We start from the raw sequence: 12,656 nt of genomic DNA, 5'->3' as shown, positions 1-12,656 counted from the left end.
ATAGAACCCTGGATTGAAGTTCTCTTCAACTCAATAGTTCCTTGCAATAAACTATGGTGTATTTTTATCCTATTCATAAATTCTGATAAATATCAGAAGAGGCAATATATTTTGCATTCAATGATATTAGCATTTTGTTTTGTATATTTTGGGGTGTTTGTCCATTCAAAACTACCTTATGATTTAAAATATAATACCTCTACAAAATGAAATTTATCATTTATGTGTTATATGTAATATGAAATAATGTATCAACAACTTAAAATGCAGTGTCTGTAAAATATAGTGTCTGTATGGATGAGGCTGCTAAACATTTGGTTTTAAAAACAAGCTGTCCATGGATAGGAGGAAAGATGGCTGCAGCCTAGGAAAGTTCTGTCTGCTTGCTCCTAGCACCGGACCAAGCTTGTGGCGGAACTGCAGAACACTTGACTTGAAAAACCAGCTGAAAAATAGCTGATCTGAACTACTGTGAGCAGAGAGGGGACAGGAGAAGAAGCAGAAAGGATGAGCCAACCTGTGCTGCTGCTCAGCGTGGCTCGGAGGCCAGAAGGAAGGAGCAGCAGTGCAGTCGCTGCTGCCTAGTCGTGTGGTGTCTCAGCCCCACACAGGGATCCGCAATCCACAGCAACAGAGATGGGGAGAGAGTCCACTTAGCGTCAGGCAGTGAGAACCAGTGGAGAGTCAGTCCACCTGGGAGACTCAGACCAGGCAAAGAGTGATTGCTCGGTTACACCACCAACCTGGGAAGTTTTCCCTGATGGGTGTCTGCAGGAGGGGCCATGCAGCAGAAATTCAGACTGGCAGAGGAGTCTGAGCAGTTCACCTGCAGTGAGTCAGAGGGTCCAATTATCCTCTGAAAGAATTTTGGCAGAGAGCAGGTCTGGGGCCAGACAGAGTGCCCTGGATAAGAGGAGCAATTTTTCCCACCTCTAGCGAGGAGGAGCACCTCTTCCCCCACCTGTGGGGTGGCTCTGGGCTAGAAATCTGTGCCCATGCATTTGGGCCTGGCAGCGTGAGGGACTTAGACATCTGGACTGGTGACAGAAGCTCCGTCCAGTGAGAGCTGGCCTGGCTGAAAGATAAGAGAGCCAAGTGGGGCTGGGTTTTTTTGTTTTTACCTTTTTAAAAAATATCCCTCCTACATGGGGTGGAGACAAGGGGATGCCAGTGACCCAGGAAGAGCTGAGGCATTGGAAGGAGAGGAAATGCCAGCCCACACCTCCTATAAGATATGGACACCATCCCCAGTGTGAGTCTGTTTAAACCATCCTGACAGGAACCTGGATACCCCCACAGTGCCCAGTCCCCCATGGGAAGGGGGAGAGCAGCTCAAAACAAAGACATTCAAGGTAAGAATCACGAGGCAGACCCAGCCTCTGGGCTATGCAGGCCCCACCCACTGTACTACTTGGGGTCTGTCCTGCAGGGCTCCCATTAGGTTTCCCAGGGTCAGGCAGGGACACTGACTCACACTGGCCTGCACCAGAGAACTTCGCAGGAGGCCCAGGACTGACACACCAAGGGGCCAGATCCAACAACATCAGAGCAAAATCCAGGGAGCAACACAAATAGCAGCTCCAAGGATGTTTTTTTTTCTTTCTTCTCTTTTTTCTTTCATATTCCCCTATTTCTATCTTTCATTTTAGTCTATTTTTTTTCTATTTAATTTAAATTTTTTTTTATTTAATTTTTCTTTCTTTTTTTTTCTTTTTTTTTTCAAATTTTTATTAAGGTATTATATGTGTACATATCTTACCATTACCCCCCCCCCACCCCACTCCAATACATGCCCTCACCCCCCAATGTTTTGCATCCGTTGGTTACTCTTATATGCATGTATACAAGTCCTTCGGTTGATCTCTTATTTCCCCCACCTCTCCCTAACCTTACCGCTGTAATTAGACAGTCTGTTTGATGCTTTACTACCTCTGTAACTATCTTTTTGTTCATCAGTTTATAATGTTTTTCATTATCCCCAAATGAGTGAGATCATGTGGTATTTTTCTTTCATTGACTGGCTTATTTCACTTAGCATAATGTCCTCTAATTCCATCCAGGTGCCTACAAATGGTAGTAATTCCTTCTTTTTTATGGCAGCATAGTATTCCACTGTGTAGATGTACCATAGTTTTCTGATCCAGTCATCTGCTGACGGGCACCTAGGCTGTTTCCAAATCTTAGCTATTGTAAATTGTGCTGCTATGAACATAGGGGTGCATATATCCTTTCTGATTGGTGTTTCTGGTTTCTTAGGATATAGTCCTAAAAGTGGGATTACTGGGTCAAATGGGAGTTCCATTTTCAGTTTTTTGAGGAAACTCCATACTGTTCTCCACAGTGGCTGCACCAGTCTGCATTCCCACCAGCAGTGCACGAGGGTTCCTTTTTCTCCGCATCCTCGCCAGCACTTGTCGTTTATTGATTTGTTGATGATAGCCATTCTGACAGGTGTGAGATGGTAACGCATTGTCGTTTTGATTTGCATCTCTCGGATAATTAGTGACTTTGAGCATGTTTTCATGTGTCTCTTGGCCTTCCTTCTGTCTTCTTTCGAAAAGATTCTATTTAGGTCCGTTGCCCATTTTTTTATTGGATCATTTATCTTCCTTTTATTAAGTTGTATAAGCTGCCTGTAGATGTTGGAAATTAAACCTTTATCAGTGATACCATTTGCAAATATGTTCTCCCATACAGTGGGGTTTCTTGTTGTTTTGTTGATGGTTTCTTTTGCTGTGCAAAAGCTTTTTATTTTGATGTAGTCCCATTTGTTTATTTTCTCTTTGGCTTCCATTGCCCTAGGGGCAGTATCACTAAAAAAGTTCTTTTGGCATATGTCTGAGATTTTGCTGCCTGTGGATTCCTCTAGTATTTTTATGGTTTCCCGTCTTATATTTAAGTCCTGTATCCATTTTGAGTTTATTTTTGTGTATGGTATAAGTTGGTGATCTAGTTTCATTTTTTTGCATGTATCTGTCCAATTTTCCCAACACCATTTATTGAAGAGACTGTCTTGACTCCATTGTATGCTCATGCCTCCTTTGTCAAATATTAATTGCGCATATTGGTTTGGGTCAATTTCTGGGTTCTCTATTGTATTACATTGATCTATATGTCTGTTCTTGTGCCAGTACCAGGCTGTTTTGAGGACAGTGGCTTTGTAATACAGCTTGAAATCTGGTATTGAGATCCCTCCTAGTTTATTCTTCTTTCGCAGGATTGCTGTGGCTATTCGGGGTCTTTTTTTATTCCAGATGAATTTTTGGAAAGTTCTTTCTAGGACTGTGAAATATGCTGTTGGTATTTTAATGGGGAGTGCATTGAATCTATAGATTGCTTTGGGTAGTGTGGACATTTTGATGATGTTGATTCTACCAATCCATGAACATGGTATGTTCTTCCATCTGTTTACATCTCCCTCTATCTCTTTTTTCAGTGTCCTGTAGTTTTCCGCATATAGGTCTTTTACCTCCTTGGTTAGGTTTATTCCTAAGTATCTTAATTTTTTTGGTGCGATGGAAAATGGGATTGCTTTTTTAGTCTCTCTTTCTGTAAGATCACTGTTGCTGTATAGAAATGCCATAGATTTCTTGGCGTTAATTTTGTATCCTGCTACATTGCCGAATTCATTTATTAAGTCTGTTAGTTTTTTGATGGAGTCTTTCGGGTTTTTTATGTACAATATCATGTCATCTGCAAATAAGGACAGCTTTACTTCTTCTTTTCCAATTTGGATGCCTTTTATTTCTTCTTCTTGTCTAATTGCAATGGCTAATACTTCCAGTACTATGTCAAACAGGAGTGGTGAGAGTGGGCATCCTTGTCTTGTTCCTGTTCTTAGGGGAAATGGTTTTAGTTTTTGCCCATTGAGTATGATGTTAGCTGTGGGTTTATCATATATAGCTTTTATTATGTTGAGGTATGATCCTTCTATTCCCACCTTGTTGAGAGTTTTTATCAAGAAAGGGTGTTGGATTTTTTCAAATGCTTTTTCTGCATCAATTGATATGACTATGTGATTTTTATCTTTCAATTTGTTTATGTGATGTATCACATTTATTGATTTGTGGATATTGAACCATCCTTGCATTCCTGGGATAAACCCTACTTGGTCATGGTGTATGATCTTTCTGATGTACTGCTGAATCCGATTTGCTAGAATTTTGTTGAGGATTTTGGCATCTACATTCATGAGGGATATTGGCCTGTAATTCTCCTTCATTGTGCTGTCTTTATCTGGTTTTGGTATTAGGGTGATGCTGGCTTCATAGAAGGAGCTTGGAAGTGTTCCTTCCTCTTGAATTTTTTGGAATAGTCTGAGGAGGATAGGTTTTAGTTCTTCCTTGAATGTTTGGTAAAACTCTCCTGTGAAGCCATCTGGCCCCGGGCTTTTGTTTGCCGGAAGCTCTTTGATGACTGCTTCAATTTCTTCCATAGTTACTGGCATTTTGAGCTGTTTAGATTCTTCTTGATTGAGTTTAGGAAGGTTATATTTTTCTAGGAATATGTCCATTTCCTCCAGGTTGTCCAGTTTGTTGGAATAGAGTTGTTCATAGTATTTTTTAACAATCCTTTGTATTTCAGCGGGATCTGTTGTTATTTCACCTCTTTCATTTCTGATTTTGTTTATTTAGGTCCTCTCTCTTTGCTTCTTGGTGAGCCTGGCTAGAGGTTCATCAATCTTGTTTATCCTTTCAAAGAACCAGCTCTTGGATTTGTTGATCTTTTGTATTGTTTCTTTGGTCTCTATGTCGTTTATCTCCACTCTGATCTTTATTATTTCCTTCCTTCTGCTTACACTGGGCTTTTCTTGTTGCTCTTTTTCTAACTCTTTGAGTTGTTGGGTTAGGTAATTTATTAACATTGTTTCTTGTTTTTTGCAGTAGGCTTGTAGAGCTATGAACTTCCCTCTCAAGACTGCTTTCACTGTGTCCCATAGATATTGGATTGTAGTGTTTTCATTGTCATTTGTTGCGATGATGTTTTTTATTTCTTCTTTGATCTCTCTGGTAACCCAGTCATGGTTTAATAGCATGCTGTTAAGTCTCCATGTGTTTGATTTCCTTGGGGTGTTTTTATTGTAGTTGATTTCCAGTTTTATGCCACTGTGGTCTGAGAAGATGCTTGATATGATTTCTATCTTCTTGAATTTGAAGAGACTTTGCCTATGTCCCAACATATGGTCTATCTTTGAAAATGACCCATGTGCACTTGAAAAGAATGTATATTCTGTGGCTTTGGGGTGAAATGTTCTGAAGATGTCAATTAATTCCATCTGGTCTAGTGAGTCATTTAGGATTGATGTTTCTTTGCTGATTTTTTGTTTAGAGGATTTGTCCAATGGTGATAGTGGGGTATTAAAGTCTCCTACTATGATTGTATTGCTGTCAATCTCTCCCTTGATATCCTCCAGGAGTTTTTTTATGTATTTGGGTGCTCCTGTATTGGGTGCATATATGTTTACCAGAGTTATTTCTTCTTGTTGGATTGCTCCCTTTAGTATTATGAAGTGGCCTTCCTTATCTCTTGTTATGTCCTTCAGTTGGAGATCTAATTTGTCAGATATAAGTATTGCTACCCCAGCTTTTTTTCAGTTCCATTTGCCTGGAAAACCTTTTTCCATCCCTTCACCCTCAGTCTGTGTGCGTCTTTTTTTCTGAGGTGGGTTTCTTGTAGATAGCAGATGTATGGGTCATGTTTTCTTATCCAATCCATTACCCTATGTCTTTTGATTGGGGCATTTAATCCATTTACATTTAAAGTTATTATTGATAGGTACTTATTTGTCGCCATTCCTATTCTTTACACCTGTGTTCCTTCTTCGCTTCCTATTTCTTTTTTTTTTTTTACAGCAGACCCTTTAGCATTTCTTGCATTGCTGGTTTGGTGGTGATAAATTCCCTTAGTCCTTTATTGTCTGTGAAGCTCCTGATTTCACCTTCAATTTTGATTGATAGTCTTGCTGGGTACAGTATTCTTGGATTCAGACCCTTCCTTTGCATGACTTTGTATATTTCATTCCATTCCCTTCTGGCCTGATGAGTTTCTGTTGAGAAATCAGTTGCTAGTCTGATGGGGGTTCCTTTGTATGTAACTTTCTGTCTCTCTCTTGCTGCTTTTAAGATTCTTACTTTGTCGTTGGTGTTTGCCAATTTAATTATAATGTGCCTTGGCGTCGGTCTTTTGGGGTTCATTTTGCTTGGGACTCTGTGAGCTTCTTGGATTTGTGTGGGTTTTTTCTTCTCTATATCAGGGAAATTTTCTGTCATTATTTCTTCAAAGAGTTTTTCTATTCCTTGCTCAGCTTCCTTTCCTTCTGGAACCCCTATTATGCGGATGTTGTTTTGTTTCGTGTTGTCCCAAAGTTCCCTTAGGCTCTCCTCCTGCCTTTTAATTTTTTTTTCTAGAAGTTGCTCTACTTGGGTATTTTTTCCCATCTTATCTTCTAGCTCACTGATGTGGTCCTCTGCTTCTTCTAGTCTACTCTTGATGCTTTCTATTGAGTTGTTTACAGCAGCGATGTCATTTTTCATTTCTTCTTGGTTCTTCTTCATTTGCTCTTGGTTCTTGCTCATATTGTCGAATTTGTCTTCCATTCTTTTCAGCCACCTTATGACCATTTCTCTGAATTCTTTTTCTGGAAGGTTGCTTGCCTCCATTTCGTTTACTTCCTTTTCTGGTGATGCCTGCTTTTCTTTCATATGCGGGCTGTTTCTTTGTCTCCCCATGGTCTCTCTTCTCTGGGTGTCTGGTTATGTAGTTCTCTCTCTCCTGCGTTGAATTAAAGGCACAAAATACAGCACTACCAGGTACAACACACAAGGCACTGAACAGAAATGTATTCACGATATTAATAACCGCCAATAAAGGTGACCACCAGAGAAAGGCAAATTAGGGGATAGGAGAGAAAGAAGAAGAGGAAAAATAAAGAAAGAAGAAGAAGAAGAAAGGAGTGTCAAAATGAAATTGGGAAAAGGGAAAAAAAAAGAAGAAAAAAAAAGTAAGAGAGACAAGAAAGAGACTAAGAGAGAAAGGGAAACAGACTATATATATTGGGGATAAAACTCCAATAGAACAATAACTTATCCTAGCAAATGCCAGCAACAAGTACCTGGGGATTAATACAAACTACAACACCAACTAATATTGAGTGAGGCAAGGGAAAACAGAAGCACTAAACAAACAAAAAAATAAACAAAAGAAGAATAAGCAAAACAATCTCACAAAAAAGCATAAAAATTCGATATAATCTACATTAAGTGAACAACAACAAAAGGACAGAGAGAAAAACAATTTTTTGGATAGTTAAGACAGCGAAGAGAGAGGTGTGTATGGACTTGGAGCAGGGGAATGGAGATTAGATATATAAGTAGGGTGAAATTTTAACAGGGGGTAAACAGAAAGAATAGGGAAAATCTAAAGCAGTAAAGGGGTAAGATAAACAGGACACTGAAAAGGGAAAAGTGAGGAAGAGAGTGATGGCATAAAGGTAGATTTGAGATAGAGTAAAATGATGCTAAAGGAAAGATAAAAATAGAATGTAGAACATTAATCCCAAAACAAAATGAAGAGAGAATAAAAATGACACTTAAAAAAATAATAATAAAATAGCAGTAGTAATAATACTGATTGAAAATAAGAATGTAATAATTAAAAAGGTAAAATCAAGTGAGGAAAAAAGAAAAAAAATTAGTTTCTTGAGTAAAAGATGCAAAAAATGAAAATAAAAAAATAAAAAATAAAAATAAAATGTGGAGTAGTGAAGGTCATTCACTTCCTCTGTTGTTCTGTTTGGCTCGCCTGTTTCTCAGTCTGTACAGTATTGCAGTTCCCTGCGTTCCACTGCTCTTCAATGATGTAAGCCAGTCCTGATTTTAAGCAGGCGGTGTGTCTTAATTCGTATTCCTTTATTTTTGATTACACAAGAGTCAATTTGTGATTCAGCCCCTGGGTGGCAGTGTTTCTGGATTGACTTCTGGGTTTATCTACGGCCTCTCTAGGGAGTGTTAGAGCCTTCTTTCCCTGTGGCACTCACTACCGGTTTGTGGGAGTGGGCTGCCTCAGAGCTGGCTCTCCGATGGTCACTCCCCGCTCCGATCCCCAGGTTCCAGAAAAACAACTTTCCCCTGCAGTCTCCTAGGGTGTCCCCAACTGGGTGATCCTATGTATTGGGCTTAGTAATCAGAAGCAAGAATTTCAAGAGGAAAAAGCCCAAGTGTGCGCACTCCGGGGCTGCGCGTAAGTCTAGCACACCCCTGAAATTCTTAGGGTGTCCCTGCACTTCAGATCAAAATGAGTTGCTTTTTATTTTATTTTATTTATTTATTTATTTATTTATTTATTTATTTATTTATTTATTTATTTTATATATTTTATTGATTCATTACAGAGAGGAACGGAGAGGGATAGAGAGTTAGAAACATCGATGAGAGAGAAACATCGATCAGCCGCCTCCTGCACACCCCCCACCGGGGACGTGCCCGCAACCAAGGCACATGCCCTTGACCGGAATCGAACCCGGGACCCTCCAGTCCGCAGGCCGACGCTCTATCCACTGAGCCAAACCGGTTTCGGCAATGGGTTGCTTTTTAGAGAGCCCCTCTGTAAGCAGCTCTGAGGTCCCCCTTCCACATTCACAGATCGCGCCAGCCCCAACAGCCACGGATTTTTCTAGGCACAGACTTCCCTGGTCCTCCAGCTCCCGCAAAACGCGCATTCCTCTCTTGCGCTGGGACCAGAGACCTCACCTTATCCCAGGCGAAATCTGACCTTTCCGTGGTGGAGTGTAGAGCTCCTCTGAACCCGTGTGTTTGCGCCAATTGGGGAGCGTTGTTCTGGGGCTCGCAGCTGTTCCGTGGGTACCGCAGCTGTGGATTCTCAGGCTTCCGATAAGCTCCACTTTCTGGTTCCAGATGGCGGAGGCTCCGTGTCCAAGCCCGCAGCTCCGGGAGGGGACCCAGCCGCAGTGGGAGCTGCCAGGTCAGGGGAACCCCGTCTAGCAGTCTCCCACCTTCTTCTGGAGTTCAGCTGTCCCCCAACTTGCCAACAAACACTCCTAGTGCGACCCTCAGCTGTTCTTTCTTTCTGCTCCGGGACTAGGCTCGGAACACGTCTGTCTATTCCGCCGCCATTTTTCTCTCTCTCCTAATTTTTCTTTCTTTTATTGTTTTGATTTCCCTATTCTATATTTTATTTTATTCAGTAATATTACTCTTCTAAAATTATTACTATTATTTCATTTATTTTTTCTCTCTTTTATTTTCTATACTTGTTCTATTTCTTGTCACTTTCTTTTTTGCTTTCGTATTCTCTATTTTCATTTCTTTTAATTTTCCTTTAATTATTTGGGTCTCGTGTCTCTTAGTACTCTTTTTTTGTGGTTTTTTTTTTTTTTTGGTTGTTTGTTTTTTAGTAATTTGGTGCTTTTATTATTGTTATTGTTTGGTGTATGTGTGTTATTTTCAGATTTGTCTTGTTTTGTACTGTCAGCACTTGTATAATAATTGGCATGATGTGTTTGGGGTTGAGACTCACAGTCAACAAGCCTGAGGGCTGAGACAAGCCACTACTGGACTACAGAAGCCAAAACCAAAATTCAAAAGGAAAGTGCATATAACCAACACAAGGGGCAGTACTAGAGTACCCAATTCAGAAGAACACTGGGTCCCACAAGAAAACCACCCTACCAACTCTGGGAGGCATACAGCAGTTTTATCCAATACACAGGAACAAATGGAAAGAAACAGGAAAAATGGTAAAATAAAGAAACTGGCCCCAAATGAAAAAAAAAAAACATGAGACATCTCCAGAAAAAGAGGTAAATGAAACAGAGACAAGCAATTTATCAGATGAAGCGTTCAAAAATGGTTATACAAATGCTCAAAAAACTTGATGATGACTACAAGGAACTTAATGAGAATAAGGAACTTAGTAGGAACTACATTAGCAATGACAAAGGACATGGAGAACATGAATAAGAACCAGTTAGAAATGAAGAATGACATAGCTGAAATAAAGAATACCTTGGAAGTAATCAACAGTAGATTAAATGAAGCAGAGGACCAAATCAGTGAATTTGAATATAATGTAGAAAAAAAAATACCTCCAATACAGCAGCAAAAATAAAATATACTTATAAAGCACGAGGACAGGATAATGCAGGGGTGGAGAATCTTTTTTCTGCAAAGGGCCTTTTAGATATTTATAACATCATTCATGGTCCATGCAAAATTATGAACTATAAAAGTTAGCCTGCTATATTTGGTCAAATATTTGATTAACTTTCCCCTAATGCCTTGGAAGGAACAGACAAAATGATTTCGTGGGCCTTATATGACCCACGGGCTGGATATTCCCCATGCCTGGTGCAAGGGAACTGTGGGACAACATTAAATGGAGCAACATCTGCAATACAAAGGTACCAAAAGGAGAAGAAAGTGAGCAAGGGATAGAGAACCTGTTTGAAGAAATATGGATAGAAAACTTTCCTAACCTGGGAAAGGAAAAGATCACACCAGTTCAGGAAGCACAGAGAATCACAATCAAAATGAATACAAAGAGACCCATAGCAAAATACATAATAATTAAAATAGGAAACAAAGACAAAAAATTTTAAGGACAGCAAGAGAGAAAGTACGTAACCTACAAGAGAGCTAATATAAGGCTGTCAGCTGATTTCTCAACAGAAACACTACAGGCCAGAAGGGAATGGCGTAAAGTATTCAAAGTAATGAAAAGTAAAGATCTGAAACCAAGACTAGTCTATCCAGCAAGGCTATCATTCAAAATTGAAAGTGAAACAAGGAGCTTCCCAGATGAAAACAAAAGGCCAAAGAAGTTTATTCCCACCAAACCAGCATTTCAAGAAATACTACAGGGACAATTTTAAGAAAAGGAAGAAATATAGAGAGAGGAACATGGACATAAGGAATAAAAGTGGAAATAAACAAGAGCCTATCAATAATAACCTTAAATGTAAATAGATTAAATGCACCAATCAAAAGACAAAGGTAGATGATTGAATAAGAAAACATGACCCATAAATATGCTGTCTATAAGAGACACCCCTCAGAAAAAAGACACACAGGATGAAAGTGAAGGAGTGGAAAAAATTTTTCATGCAAATGGAAACAACAAAAAAGCTGGGGTAGCAAATACACACATCTGACAAAATGGACTTCAAAATAAAGACAATAACAAGAGACAAGAATGTCATTACATAATACTAAAAGGGATCAAGCCAACAAAAGGACATAACCCTGGTAAACATATAAGCAACTAATATAGGAGCATATAAATATATTATAAAAAACAACAACAACCAACTCTTGAAGGACTTTAAGGGAGAGATAAACAGCAATATAGTCATGGTAGGGGACCTTATCACCCCACTGATATCATTAGATAGATCTTCTAGACAAAAATTCAACAAGGAAACAACGGATTTAAATGACACAATAAATCAGAGGGATTTAATTTATATTTACAGAACATTTTACCCCAAGGCTGCAGAATATACATTCTTCTTAAGTGTACATGAAACATTCTCAAAGATAGGTCACATGTTAGAACACAAAATAAGTCTTTACCAGTTCAAAAAGATTGAAATCATAACAAATATATTCTCAAATCACAATGGCATAAAACTAGAAAACCAAAAAACTCAAAAACATTTAAACATGTGGAGGCTATATAGCATGTTATTAAACAATGGGTTACTAAAGAGATAAAGGAAGAAATAAAAAAATTACATGGAAAACAATGAAAATGAACAAACAAAGCAACATCTATGGGACACAACAAAAGCAGTCCCGAGAAGGAAGTTCTTAGCATTTCAGGCCTATCTCAAGAAACACAAAAAAGCTCAAATAAAAGATCTAACTCTACAACTAAAATCATTAGAAGGAGAGCAAAAAAAAGCTTAGGGTAAGAAGAAGGAAGGAAACAATAAAGATCAGAGCAGAAATAAATAACGTAGAGATTTTAAAAAAATACAAAAGATTAATGAAACCAAGAGTTGGTTCTTTGAAAAGATAAATGAGTTTGGAGAAACTTTACCTAGAATCATTAAGAAACAAAGAGAGTTGCCGAAACCGGTTTGGCTCAGTGGATAGAGCGTCGGCCTGCGGACTGAAGGGTCCCGGGTTCGATTCCAGTCAAGGGCATGTACCTTGGCTGCGGACACATCCCCAGTGGGAGGTGTGCAGGAGGCAGCTGATCAATGTTTCTCTCTCATCAATGTTTCTAGCTCTCTATCCCTCTCCCTTCCTCTCTGTGAAATATCAATAAAAAAATATATTTAAAAAAAAAGAAACAAAGAGAGTTGACCCAAATAATTAAAATCAGAAATTAAAGAGGCGAAGTAACAACTGACACCACTGATATATAAATATGGTAAGGAAATACTATTAACAACTATATTCCAACAAAGTAGAAAACCTGGGTAAAATGGACATATTCCTGGAAACATACAATCTTCCAAAACTCAATCAGGAAGAATCAGAAAACCTGAAGAGGCCAATAACAAATAATGAAATTGAAGTAGTAATAAAACACACACATACACACACACGCGCACACACACACATAACTAACAAACAAACAAACAAAAAACTCCCAGCCAACAGAAGTCCTGGATGGATGGCTTCACAGGTGAG

The sequence above is a fragment of the Plecotus auritus genome, assembly GCF_963455305.1.
Source record: "Plecotus auritus genome assembly, chromosome: 4".
In the NCBI taxonomy this organism is placed as follows: Eukaryota; Metazoa; Chordata; class Mammalia; order Chiroptera; family Vespertilionidae; genus Plecotus; species Plecotus auritus.
The sequence above is the reverse complement of the archived record's forward strand: the minus strand, read 5'-3'. Positions refer to the sequence as shown.